Genomic DNA, 14045 nt, shown 5'->3' with positions numbered 1-14045 from the left:
CGTGCATGATAATGATCAACCTACTTCTCCTTTTATCATCATTGGAATCTTTATAAAATGAAACAAGGATGATGCCGAAAACCAGGATCACTGAATAAGCAGCAGTGGGCCATTCAAGATAATCCTCTTTCTCCTGCTGTTTGAGTAATTTTTCACCCTTCCTTCTAAAACAGCTTCTTTCCCTCTCACAATGTCTGGGCCAATTCTAACACCTTGAAATGGGATGTGGTAATTCTGTGCAGTATCTGAGAGCAGATGAAAACCCGTGCTGCTGATATGTACTGATGTGGTGCTTTTTCAGAGTAATTAGTTATCTCTGACTGTAGTAGATAAAGCCTAACTGCTCTGATTGTCTCGTTCCTGGTTAGTCAGAAATACTAGGGCATGCAAACCTCAGCTCAGGTCAAAAGGACTGGAAGGTGCTATTCTGCACTTTGAGAGGAAACATTGCTGGTTATTTTACCTTGCACAGTTTGCAGTGTTTTGTTGTTTGGGTTTTTTTTCTTTTTAAGGAGCTGGCAGAATAATTCAGATTTTATGATTTTAATCTGAGCAATGGGAATCTTGTGTGCTTGCTTTCTCCTGTTGTGTCAGATACCTGTTTTTCTGAAGTGTAAATCTCAGTTTTCAGATGTTAACATTCTTGCTTCCAAAAGAAGGATTGTTATGGAGAGAAAAGTCGATGTTAGATGTGCTGTCAGTCCTTTGTTGATCATTTTGAGTGTCAACAAAACCAAGATTGCCGGCTTTTGTCTGTATCTCAGACAAATGCTGCTGGTTTTCTCTGCCCTGAAATGTAGAAAACAGGCTTTAATTGATCCTTGATTTGGACTGTTTAACTAAAATGAGGCTCACCTTTCAGGGTTTTTATTTTTCTTCACTCTTGTGTGAAGATTTCTTCATCAGGGTGGATTTCAGTGAGAAGCAGATTTCATTCAGAAAGAGGACTATCCCTCTCCGTTATCTGGGGTGATAAATCTGCATGTAGCTATCTTGCTTTGTAACTAGGCTTTGCTCAAGGTGTAAAGGGAGCAAGAGTAGTTCTTGGACTGCTGGCTTGGGTCTTCTGAATGGTGTGGGAGGAGGACAGAAAAACAGAGTAGAGGCTGGGGATGGATAATTCTCTGAAAGAGAGATGATTAAGCACACTAACAGATACTGAAACAGATATTGACCCGTTGTGTGGTACATGCCCTTCACAGCGGCAGTTCCTCATGCCACGTTCAGATGTTGGCTGCCTTCAAGAGAAGCTTGAGGCCTCTGCGTATGGTTGTGGTCGTATACGTATATGCAAATTCAGACGCTTTTGCTCAAAAAAGTGAAGAGTGTTCTAGCTCTGGAAGAAAGCGGTGAGATCAAAGGCTGATTTGTATTCCTCGGTATTTTGTGGTCTGATCATGAGATGTTTACTGATACTGGTTCAATGTTGGAGACGGGGAGAGGCAGATACACACAGTGAGATCAAAAGAGATGAAAAAAAGGTATGTCTGTGTGTGTCTGTGGGCACAGGGGCAATGGCACACATCTCTAACACTGTTGTGTGGCCAGTGAAAGTGAAAAGAAGGTGTATCAAAGGGAAAAGAAGAAACAAAAGAGGAGGAGGAGGAATCCCGTCAGACTGAGTGTGAGAGTCAAAGGCTCTTGAAGGTGCATAGGTGCAAGCTCCTGGGACTCCGGCGTGAGCTTCCCGCGTGGTGCTCTGTAGCCAGCACAGCAAAGGCCACCCGCTGCTCCTCCACCACTCCTACCTTCCTGCCCACCCACGGCACCATCACAGTGGCAGCGCAAGCAAGTGGGTCAACTCTCCTCTTCTGCTTATGCGAAGCCCATCAAGGTTCTGTCCTCTGAATCTGAGGTGGGCAAGCTGCAAGTTGTCCTTCAAACATGCCCCTGGATGACAATGTTTTTTCTTCACAGGCTTGAGCTTGTATTCCTGCCAACACTGCGTAACCTCTAGGAAAGCAGGACCAGCAGAAAGCTGCATGGAGCAGTACAGTGTTTAGTCTAGGTAGCAGCCTCTTAGTTTTTCCTTGAAGTGATGTTTTCACTCTCCTCTGCCCCCACCCCATACAGCTCTGAGAAAGGGGCTGGTCGAGACCTGTGAAGAGGACTTTTATTATTGTGGCTGTAAAGACAGCTCCCACTGGTATTGGAGATCTCTGAAAACATGAGAATAGTCAATCTCATTTCCTTACTTTAATAAAAAAGCGGTATAGAGCAGACACAAAAAATTACCTTCTTTTGTAAATGGAGCAGTTGGCCACTTAGGAAACGAATAATATATTGTGGGTACAAGTGATAGCAGAGTCATAGGTGACCCAAGAGGCCCTTCTAATCTGTTGTCATGCCAGAAACTTTGTGTGGTGATACAGTTTTCCTTCTGGATTGTGTGCTGGCCAAGTGGTCCTTCTCCATGGAAGGTCTGTTGCAATCTTTTTGCTACAGTGATCATGAATGCCTCCTCTCCCCTCATCTAAAATGCTCTGTGTGTCTTTCTCAAAAGATGTTTGGTTTTTTGGTGGTTTTTTTTTCTCTTCTTTGTCACTTACGGTTGGCACCAAGTTATCTACCAGCTCACAGTCTGTCTCTTGCAGTGCTGTCTTAGTTCTGTGATTCAAGGCAATGACTTCTGAAAAGCTGTTTCCTGCTTACTAGCATTGTGTGTACTCAGCCAGCACCTGCTCTTCAAAGAGAAAATCTGAAATGTCAGCAGCTTGTCATCATTATATCTTGGGCTGATTGTCCACCTCTATCTGTGTGTATTTCCTGCTTGAGTAGATTGTGTATCTCAACAGAGAGCAGATAACATCTTCGAGCTGCATTTTTTTTTTTCTTTTTCCATTTCCTCAGGAATAGCTAGACTTTCGTGCCATAGAGCTTCTTTATAACCTGGTTTCTAATAGGAAAGGATCAAAAGTTTGCGTGTTTACTACTCACTCTTCTATTGCTGTAGAATATTATTCTTGCCCCATATTTTTAAACTACAGCTTTCAAAACTACAGAGTGCAAAGTGAAGCCTTTGTTGAAGTTACGGTTCACATACATGGCAGTGGAAGAATGGATACTCCGTAACTGGAAGACTCTGTAGGTATCTGGATATGGTAATAATAGCCATATGCAAAATCACACTTAATAAGCACCTCTGTGCCTACTGATGCATGCCAAACCTTTATAGAAACTGATGAACACAGAAAAAAATGTGATGGTGATAACATATTCCACTCCTCTCTTTCCTCCTCCCTTCTAAAATTACTACTTTTAAAAATAACCATAGGGACAATGTTTTATTTATTGATCAGCCTAGAGCAATGGGTGTCAGATGTCTCTGTGCTCCATGCTTTCTGTGTACACACAAGGGTGAAGATGAGAATTGATTTTGTGCAGAGGATCCAAGCATCTCTCTAGTCTTGGGTTTTCTGAGGTGAAGACTGAAAATTTTCAAGAAAACCAGAACCTTTTGTTTAATGAAAATTAATTATTACTTAATCAGAACCCTCCTAGAAAAAGAAGTTAATGTTTTTTTTAATAAACTTCTTTCTTTTTTCCTGCTTTCTTAACTCTTTCATCTGCCACTTTTGAAGTGTTTCTTACATTAAATGGTGTTAGAATACTAGCTTTTTTTAGATTGATGATTGCAAAGAAGATAATCTACTGTTTATTTTGTATCACTATTTGAGAAGAGGAAACCCTTATATATGTAAGTTTTTAATGAGCTTACCCATTACCTCTGTCGTTTGGGCTAGTTCTCACTATCAGACATACATATTTTTAAAAAATTTGGAGTACCTATTAAAAATAAGATTGGTCCCAACATGTTTAATAGCCTTTCAAAAAAAGTAAATAATGAGGAAGTGTTTCTAGAGCGCTTTGTTAGCAAGGACTCCTTCTATTCTATGTTACGACCTACCATGTGTCTGGACCCTTATAATCAGCCCTTCTTCCCTTCAGCTTTCACAGCTGAATGCATGGGAGTCTGTTTTGCTGTACATTAACTTGAGCCGTGGTTGAGGACCAGTCCCTGTTGTAACTTCATCTGTTATCTTCCTCGTGACACACTACAATGCCTCTGTTGCTAGAAAGCTAGAAAAGCCCTGTGAAGAAGCAGCACGTGGTCTCTTTGTGGAAGAACCTTCCTCTGTTAGCTGTCTGCCTGGAGAAACCGAAGCAGACCCTTCCTGGTGGAGGGAGTGTAGCTCTTTGACAGTGCCTCACCATGTTTCCATACCTGTAAGCTCAGTGGTGGAGACTCATGTGAGCTCTGAGCGTCTGTATCCGATGTCCTTCGCACGGTGTCGACCAAGTGTGACTGGAACCTTTTCCAGCAGTTCCAACTATGATGTGCCATGAATATAATCTTGGGCTAAGCTACCAAGTCAGTACTGCACTGAATGGTGTGTTTCCTTCCTCTGAGGCCAAGTGCAGCTTGTACCTTTAGCAAATTCAATTCTTTGGGAGGTTGCTCTCCAGAGTCTGGTAGCTGACTCTGTTGGCTAAGTGGCCACGGCAGTACCTTTTTTTATGTTAAATGATTCCTATGATAATTCACCAAAAAAACCCCTCTCATTACCAGAGGCTTTGCCTGTTACAAGCAAACATGTAAAGAGCATGGTAGCTAAGCGTTTGATGTTTACACTGATCGAATCCACCAGTTAACTGTCAAACTGATGTGGTGCATTGGGAGTGCTGGCTGGATGAGACCGGGAGGGCACTGGAGTGGCAGTGCAGAGCAGATGCTAAATTTCTGTGCCACCTCAGCTCTCCCAGAGCAGAGCCTTCCTGCCTACAGTAGCAGACGCTGGAGAACTGTTTTCACAGCCTCTCCAGATCCTTCCTGGGTATCAGCCCTGTGCCGTACCATGCTCTCTTACCACCACTGATTGACTAGTTTGAACAAACTGCTTGTGCGGGTGATTTTGCCATCCCTGTGATTTACTCAAGTATCTCCAACCTTCAGTAAATTGCTCTGGTTGAGAAAGGGGTGGGGTTCGTCTTCACCAGGAATAAGCTTTGCTTTGTGAGTGTTTGCTGAGGCTGTTGCAGTAGTTTCTTTTGCAAACAAATCCCTTTTGTCTCGCACTTGAGTGACCCATTTTACTAGCTCGGTTTGATTTGCATTTTGATGTTTACCTCCGCACAAAATAGCAGCAGCTGTGGTGTGAAAACACAGCATCTGCCCAGTGCTAGAACTGCTTGGGTTTGCTGAAGTTCTGGAAAGTGATTAACCATCTGCAACTGATGAGGATGTCAGGAATGGTGTCAGTAGTGGGATGCTGCTGGAAGAGTTGCCCCTGCTTTCTAGTGCCAAACTGGGAGGTGAGGCAAGAGGAGCTGGTGAGTGGGGCACGGGCTGCAGTGGGAAATGAGCAGTCCCTGAGAGTGGGTCGCAGGTTCTGGAGCAGCTTCACCGTTCTGCTTGAGCCATTGCAGACCTGCCCGGAAACAGCACTCGAACAACAGTATCAACCATGTGAGGGAGACGGCATGGAAAATACATCGGGATTTCCCCTGCAGGCCTGGGGTTGAAGCGCTGCCCTCTGCAGGGGAGCACAAGGAAGCGTGTAGCATTACGGGGAAAGGAAGCCAAACCTGTTCTGGAGCAGACCAGGTGTGTTTTACCTCCAGCCACCTTTGAGAGCTGACAGGAGTCTCATCATCTAGGCAATAGACTTGTTATTCCCCTTCTGTGTCTTCTCGCTTCCTTCTCCCAGCTCCTGCACTGATTCCCCCCTCTCCATTCTCTTTCATAGCCTTTTTTACCACAATAAATAAACTAGTTACACACTTCAGAAGTGGGTTGGGCTGTATCAGAGGACCTTAAGTCTGTCCACATCCCTGTTACACACCCAGTTGGGTGTGTCTGGAAGCCTAAAGCCAGCTAATTGAAAATGGTAGGTGCAAGAACGTTTGTGAGGGTATGTGGCTATGGCCCTGAAAGCCTTTGAAGCACTAGCACCCTTTAACGTAGCCTGGATGCTGCTGGCTCTGCTCTGCTGGGCTCTTAACTTATGGTTTAAATATTCTGCATCCAGTGTTTACAGAATGAGAAATAAGACCTTCATTTGCAGTAAAAGATTTACGTAGTACAGTCTGGGCTAAAGGAGCTCTCGTTCCTGCCAGCTGCCTGCTTCTGTTACGCTCCCTACCCTGGGTCATCTTCACCCCAGGAGATGCCAGTAGGGAGCTGACAGCTTCTTGATGTATGGGCATTGTTCGTGTTCCACAAGCTGGCAAGAAAACGGGGATCAACTGATGGAGCAGAAGAGAAAACCCCTGTGGTGCCATCATCATGCACAATGCAAAGATTCTGGTCTATAGATAAAGACAGTTTGTGGGAATTTTTTTCCATTTTTCAGGGGCTGTATTGTAAATTCAACTCAAGTTTTTCCTTTATTGCCATTAATTTTTAGATTAACTGCTAGAGTTTCTAAAAATTGTGAGAGTCACCTTTGTCTTCTCACTGAAAAGGAAGATTTTTCAACAAAGATGTCACTGATTTCAAGCTCCCTGACCCCAGGAAAAATCCTGAGACTTACCTGAAGCAGTGAGAAATAAGCAGGACAAAGAAAGTTGTGGACACTGAAGATTCAGGAAGATGAATTTCAGGCAAAGGTAATGTTTCCTGTAGGTTTCCTATTCTGGGATGTAGTAACTTGAGAGATGCATAAAAGATGCAGGAAATATTTGTTATTCTTCACTTGACTGTGTTCAACCTTAGCTGATGTTGTGTGTTGAAGTTGTAGGTAGTTGGGGGTATCCTGAGAGGAGTGAACAGCACCTCTAGAAGGTTTAGAAACCATAACCTACAAGATAGGGAGCAATGGATTCATTTTGTAGAAGGAAGGACTCTGACTGGGGCGAGTAATAATTTTTACAAAAAGAATTGATACAGACAATAGCTAGTAGTTTTCCACATCCGCTGGTGATAGGACAAGAGGTAACCAGCTCAGTCTATGGTAAAAGAGAACTAAGGTCATGGACAGAAAAGAATCCTGGTCCAAGTATGCTTGATCTGATCCTGAGCTAGATGATTATTTGTCCCTTCCAGCCCTATGCCATTATATTCCTTGTTCAAACCATCTTCAGGAAAAAATTCCACCTACCCAAGGGCTGATCTGCTGAGTGTTATCAAGAGATACCATTTCTGTGGGGCTTTCTTGACTTATCCAGTCACAAAATTTGTGAAACGCTAGTGCCGTAAAAGGTAATTGAGCATGGACCCTCAAATGAGGGTTGTGAAATTCAGTGAAGATCCAGCCACTTGTTTTGCCTGAGACACTGGCTCGAGATCTGTTCCAAAAAGTCACTTATGTAGACTTTCCTAAAATTTTTGGTTATTGTATTTGTTTGAACTGTATTTAGTTTGGCACTTATTTAATCTAGTTTCTGAGTGAGACAAGCCTGAGGAAATTATTATGTCTATGTATCTATAATTATTGTCTTTCCTTCCCCTTAAGAATCTGTTGGTCTATTCAAGCCAGAGTTGCTGAAATACTGTTTCTTACAAATTTCCTGTAAAGAGGCCTCATAGAGGACAGGGACACTGTTAGTGCCTCCACTGAAGGAAGCATCACCATCTGAATGCCTACTAAACAGAATAGTGCTTTGTCTAGATTGCTAGAATGGTTGGACTCGATGATCTTGAAGGACTCTTCCAACCAGATGATTCTATGATTCTTTGCTGTTGATGATCGTCTTACCCTTTTTTTTAATCACTGATGTCACCGTTACACAATGAATGAGAGGTATTGTATATTGGGACTTTTTTAGGTGGTTTTGCAAGGGATGAATGAAATACACTGGGACTTGTTCCCCCTGGTTTTAGAACAAACAAACGACTAGCCTTGAAATGCTGCATGTAGTTGAGAGATGCCGTGCATACCTGGCCTGTAAAATTCACAGTCACATACATATATCTCTATATATCAGTTTCGAACCTTGGTGCAGCATTTTAAGGAAGTCAGTCACTTAGTGTAGTGAAGAATCACCAACTGATTCACTCTTCACAATGTATCTTAAGTTAGATTGCTGTTCCATTTACAGTGTTTCCTGTAGGAGCGAAATGAGACTACACGTACCTATTGTTCATAGCCCAGAATTGCTCCCTTTTAGGCATTGATGAATGAGTTCACATGGAGTGATGTTAAAAAATTGTCAGAAATGGGAGAATAAGAGCAGTCAGGCTGAAAGGAAAGTGATCAAGGGAAAGCATGAGAAATAAGAGATGACAGCCTGACAAAAGCAAGGTTTGGAAAATAAATCTGAATTGCAAATAATAAAGCTGATATTCCTTCTGGCCTTGCAGGAAAGAAGATACCTTTATGTTAGTGATATAATAATATCTGTTCTGAGATACTATTCTTGAGCTTGTTCACACAGAAGTACTCATCAGCTGGTTCCCCAAAAACTTCTTTGAAATTTGCATCTGAAAATGAAGTTAAACAAGATTTCTTCATTGCTACTGATTTCTAAGATAGAATAATTATCTTTCAAATAGGAAATGATTTGTTTCTCATCATACTTTTTCTAACAATACTCTACCCTATCTGAATTCATTGTGTCTTATCAGAGATGCTCCAATCTTAAGCTCCTCTGTGTTCTCCGTCTTTATTTTTTAAGAAAGGTTCTTTCCAATCTACAAATGGCTTCTCTCAGATGAGTTCTTTGAACTCTTTCCAGCTCATGTTATTGAACACTGCACAGTATATCTTCTCATAGTGTCAAAATTTAACGAAGAAAGAGTAATGAAGAGGTAAATGCATTAAAATCTTCAGCAGTTAAGTGCAGAGGGAAGAGCTGGGTCCAACTAGGAATATTTGAATTTGAAGAGAGTTGCTAGCATCTCAACACTATGGTGGTGGGTACTTTATGTGCTTTGTGAGTATATGAAGCTGATGCAGTAGCTCTCATATTCACAGGTTACAAGGAGATGCTGTGAGTTCAACTCTGGTATGACCAGATCACACATTTAAAGGCTTTAAATATAAGATTTTAGTGTTGGATGTTAATTTTGTTTCAAAATCTTGCCTTAAGTCTTACAGAAAAATAAGGAGAAACTCTGGGGCTTTGTTGCTTACTTAGAGTCAGTGGTAATAGGGAGTTTGTTTTGATATTTGTTGTGACTGTTCAGCTTATGGGGTTTGGTTTGCTTTGGGGTTTCATGTGTTTTTAAGGTAAAGAAAATCTTACTGCACTGTTGTAAGTAGAAGTGTCTCTGCAGAGATCAGTGGACTAACATATTAATCTCTAGGATTATATTGTTTTGTGCATTGTCAACCTCGATGCACTATGACAAATTACCTTGTCTGAGGCTTTATCCTATGAAGACTTATAAAAATATTGGTGAAGGGAAAGTGCCAGCCAGTTGAACGTTTTCGATCCTTACTTTTTGACAACGCACCCTGCCATTAGCCTGCTAATATCAGGCTTCCAGTTACAGCTGTGTATGATGGTACAGAGATACTTCAGCAAAAAGCACAAGGGAGCCCTGAGTATACAAGTATAAATGCACAAGTACAGAACCACAGCAATGAGCAAGAACTCAGACTTGACACAATCTCCCCAATCCCACATGTAGGAATTAAGAAATCAAATTCAGAAATGTTCTTCTACTAGCCAAGTGCCTTAGTTGTAGCCAGAAAAGGTACGCAAGAAGAAAATGAAAGAAAAACTTGTTTTTTTTAAAGAAAGCAGGCAGTGACTCAGAAAACAACATTTTGGTCATATCTGGCATTAACATAGTGCAGATAAGCAGAAATTAATTCAGCAGTAGTCTCAGAAAAAAGACTCCCTGTACAAACAGGAAACAAAGCACCAAACACACAATTTGGCAGTGGTTGAATGTGTGAAGACGTGCTCAGCGCCGTGCAAGAAAGGATAGCAAACTTGCCAAGCCAAATTTAAACCAGACAGTGGCCTATCACTCCACCAGGGAAAGCCAAACTGCAGTACCAAGGAAAAGTAGAAAGTTAAAATATCCACAAATACAGAGGTTACTGAGAAATATGTTTTGATTTGTGGATATATTTATTTACAGTTAAACTCACTAAACCATTGACAAATGATGCCCTCAGTAGGTCTACAAACAAAACAAGTGCTACTGGCAGAGCATGCCTGTGATTTTGGCTTTTCCGTAGCGAAGCTGTAAAAAAATTTAATGTTTTAGAAAGAAAACAAGTAACATCTGCAGAAATTACTCCGACTGCTTGTGTCACTCACTCCAGCAGAGCTTTACAGAGTACTTATTGAAGAAAAAAAGTAAAAATCTGTATTTCTAAAGTAATGGAAGAAATCAAGCAAGTAGACAGAATCCTTGTCCTGAAGTACATAAAGCCAGGTGACCAGCTCTGGTAACCCTCAAAAACTCAGCCAAGATGCACGTTTGCCTAGGCCCAAACAATTTAAACAAAACTCCCTAAAGAATTGATTGTCAAGCGCATGCAACAAAAGAAACATGATCTGATATGGAAAGAGGCCACATTACTCTTACAGTTTGGTGCCAAAAATTGCCAAATCAGCAATTTGGATAGAATCCATAGAACGGTGTGAGTTGGAAAGGACCTTGAAGATCATCTAGTTCCAACCCCCCTGCCATGGGCAGGGACACCTGCTGCTAGATCAGGTTGCCCAAAGCCCCATCCAACCTGGCCTGGAACACTTCCAGGGATGGCGCAGCCACAACTTCTCTGGGCAACCTGTTCCAGTGCCTCACCACCCTCAGAGTGAAGAATTTCTCCCTTAGATCTAATTGAAATCTGCCCTCTTTCAGTTTAAAGCCATTGCCCCTTGTCCTATCACTACACGCCCTTGTAAAAAGTCCCTCTCCAGCTTTCCTGTAGGCCCCTTTAAGTACTGGAAGGCTGCAATAAGATCACCCCAGAGCCTTCTCTTCTCCAGGCTGAACAGCCACAACTCTCTCAGCCTGTCTTCACAGGAGAGGTGCTCCAGCCCTTGGATCATCTTTGTGGCCCTCCTCTGGACCTGCTCCAACAGGTCCGTGTCCTTCTTTTAAGAATGCTAGTAGCAGGACAGAGGGGTTGAGAATGCCTCTGAGGATCTGATGTAGGGTATATATGAACCCTCACAGCACACTAGCTATTATATCAGAAGGTCATCTGCCATGAAAATGTGTAGGGCTGTGAGGACAACTGGTTGAATGATTCTTGTGTCTCCTAGAGGAAGCCAACAAAGCAAAACTAAAATGTTTGAGGAATAAGTGCAACATCATACATGGCAGACTTGCTTGTCAACAGAGTCTGTGACACAAGTCTGGAAAAGTCACCACAAAAAGCCCACATCTGTAGCCTTTGTCATGTTTTAATATGCTGCCTGCCCAACAGGAGAATGTGAGAACCAAGCAAATCTATGCCCTCGGCCCAATAGAAGTAGGAGTAAATATCTATTGAGCTGCTGGTGAGCCAATTTCCAGGCAGAAGCCAGGAAGAAACTGCGAGCAGGCAAAGAAGTGACATGAGCTTTACCACTCTTCACACTTCTTTTTCTGACTGGAGAAAAGAGAAGCCTCATCTTCTTCTCATGTGTCCCAAAATATCGCTGTGGATTGAGTGTCCAATACAGCATCGCTTATGAAGTTACTGAAAACTTCAGTAAATCTTATGCCAGAGACTTCAGGAGCTCATCACAACACGTATCAGAGCTGTTTGGAACAAGAAGAGTGTCTCCAGGCAGAGACGAATGCTGCTTGATGTACAAATATGACTGTGATAGAGATCGGAGACTTGACGTCCAGTGGGATAGATGCATGGGGACAAGATGCAAAAAAAGACAATGCAAATACTCGACTTCCGAATGTGCAATGGAGCAAAGTGGGAAGGATGAGTGCTTAACTGTGGGGAAAATGCACTGAGGATGAATGTAGCCATTTTAACTAGAGCTGTACTGAGTTGACCTACTTTTTGCTGCCCAGCCTAGAAGCCAAATACCCTACGTGAATTTATCTACTTATCATTGCAGATTTTTTTTCCTGCTAACTGTACAAGTGTTCTTATTGTAGGCTGTTTCTTGGTGTGCTGGGAACTGGGTGAACTCCTGAACTCCCAGATGGTGACTGGCACCCATGAAGCCTGCTATCTCGTTCCACCATGTCACAACCAACAACACACTAATGATTAATTAGCACTTAAAATTATAATTATGCTATCTATGTCCTTCAGCGTGGTCTTAAGTTTGCTGTAAATACCAGGTCTGGTATGAGAAACAGGCCGGAGAGCCAGGTAAAGGTTGAAATTTTCCTGTACTTGTAAGCAAATGACTACATGAAATCATAGCCAAAACTCCTCGTCAGGATTATTTGCTGAACGGAAAAGAGGCAGTTTTACTGGGAACTGAGGAGATCTCTATGGGGCTGGGAGCTTCCCATGTTGACAGTTCCTTGCTGTGACTTGAGGGCTGTTGGTCACACCAGGCTATTCAGCGTTCAGAGCACAGCAGCATCCAGCCCTTACCTAACCTGTCCTTGGGCGCAAAGGTGCAGGCTTTGATCAGATAAATCCTTGTCATGTAAGGGAGAAAAGAACTGGCCTTGGGACTGCAGATGTGGTGGGTTACCCACTATGAGCTCAGAGCCTGAAGATGCGACGTAATACACTCGGCATGCCCTCAGCTAGGGGCTGGTCAGACAGAAAAGAAACACAAACCAACTAGGTGACCACAATGACCAGCTCAGAGCATTGCCTTCCCAGCAGAACAAATTGCAGAGCTGACTCCTCTCTTCCTCCTGAAAGGTGGAGCTCTTTTCACTGTCCTGATGGGTTTTCATTTGTTTTTTCAAACCATTTATATAAAAAGTATGAAACTCGGAAAACTCCTATTTCCACAGCAGTGAAGAGATGATGAGTCATGAAACAAAACCAAGGTAGTGGTGGCAAATATGAGTGTTGGTGCAGGGGTCTATGCATGTATAGAAAGAGAGAGGTTTTGAAGGGCCCGTGGAACGATACTAACTGTATAAATTACAGTACTTGAACTTGGGCTTGATAATTCAGATTGTGATTGGGGAAATGGTAAAGAGTTTCCCAAAAGCGTACTTTATTAAAGATAAGCTTAATTGTGTGTCTCGGGGAGGAGGTTAACAAAACCCTGGCCTGACTAACAGCAGAGGGATTCCAGGAGTGCTTAAAAACTTGCCATGTGCAGTGCTGGTTGATGTCCAGAAAAGAAAGCAGCTAAACCCTTGTTCTCCAGTGCCTCTTCTAGTAAATCTACAGCAGTGACCTAGTAAATCTACAGCTCATGGCCAGCCTTCAGAAGGGCTACAGGAAAGCAAATCAAGAATCATCGTAGTAGCACCTTCAGGGAATGCTTGATTTCACATTTCCTGAAGGAGTGACAACACCACATAAAATTTAGCCCATTATTCACTTTCTCTTATATACTCAGATACCAAACATAAAAGACACTAGTGTGAACGCTGGACGCATCCTAACAAAGCGATCTGGATAATGGAGCGGAGGGAGTGTAGCGTATATCCTCTTTTCTTCAGGAAGTCTCTAATTGGCCATCCTCTTAAAAGCGGAAGTTTCAGAGCTCCCAAGTGCTCCGTGATCTAAACAGAACCGACCGCTGTTATCAATGGAGGCCTTCAATAAAAAAGCACTTTTCTGTCTCTTTTGGTACCCGAGGCTTGAGACAGTACCAGCATGAGTCTTCAAGCTATTTATGATGATGTTGGTGAAAGTGGTCAGTTGGGACAAAAGGTGGAAGGAGAGAGGTGTGAGATGGCAAGTGCAGAAGCAAGAAAACTTTTAGCAGAGGAAAAAAAAAAGGAAAACCAAGCCTGGACAATAGGGAACTGAGAAGCTAAAGCAGACAGCGTTTGGAAGAGATGACAGTGCACAGCAGACTACACAGGCAGCACTGGCATATACTGACAGAGCTGAAAGAGGATGCTGGTCTACAGTTGTTAGGGTTGAAATGTACTTGCAAAGGTGGAATAAGAATTTTATGTGCTCCTGGTCTGTATTACGCCTTCCCTACCCAGACCATCCCTTCCTCTGTCTCCCAGGAGGAGCTATGAACACACCTCTGTT

Source organism: Tauraco erythrolophus, chromosome 1 (genome assembly GCF_009769465.1).
Source record: "Tauraco erythrolophus isolate bTauEry1 chromosome 1, bTauEry1.pri, whole genome shotgun sequence".
Taxonomy (NCBI): Eukaryota; Metazoa; Chordata; class Aves; order Musophagiformes; family Musophagidae; genus Tauraco; species Tauraco erythrolophus.
The sequence above is the reverse complement of the archived record's forward strand: the minus strand, read 5'-3'. Positions refer to the sequence as shown.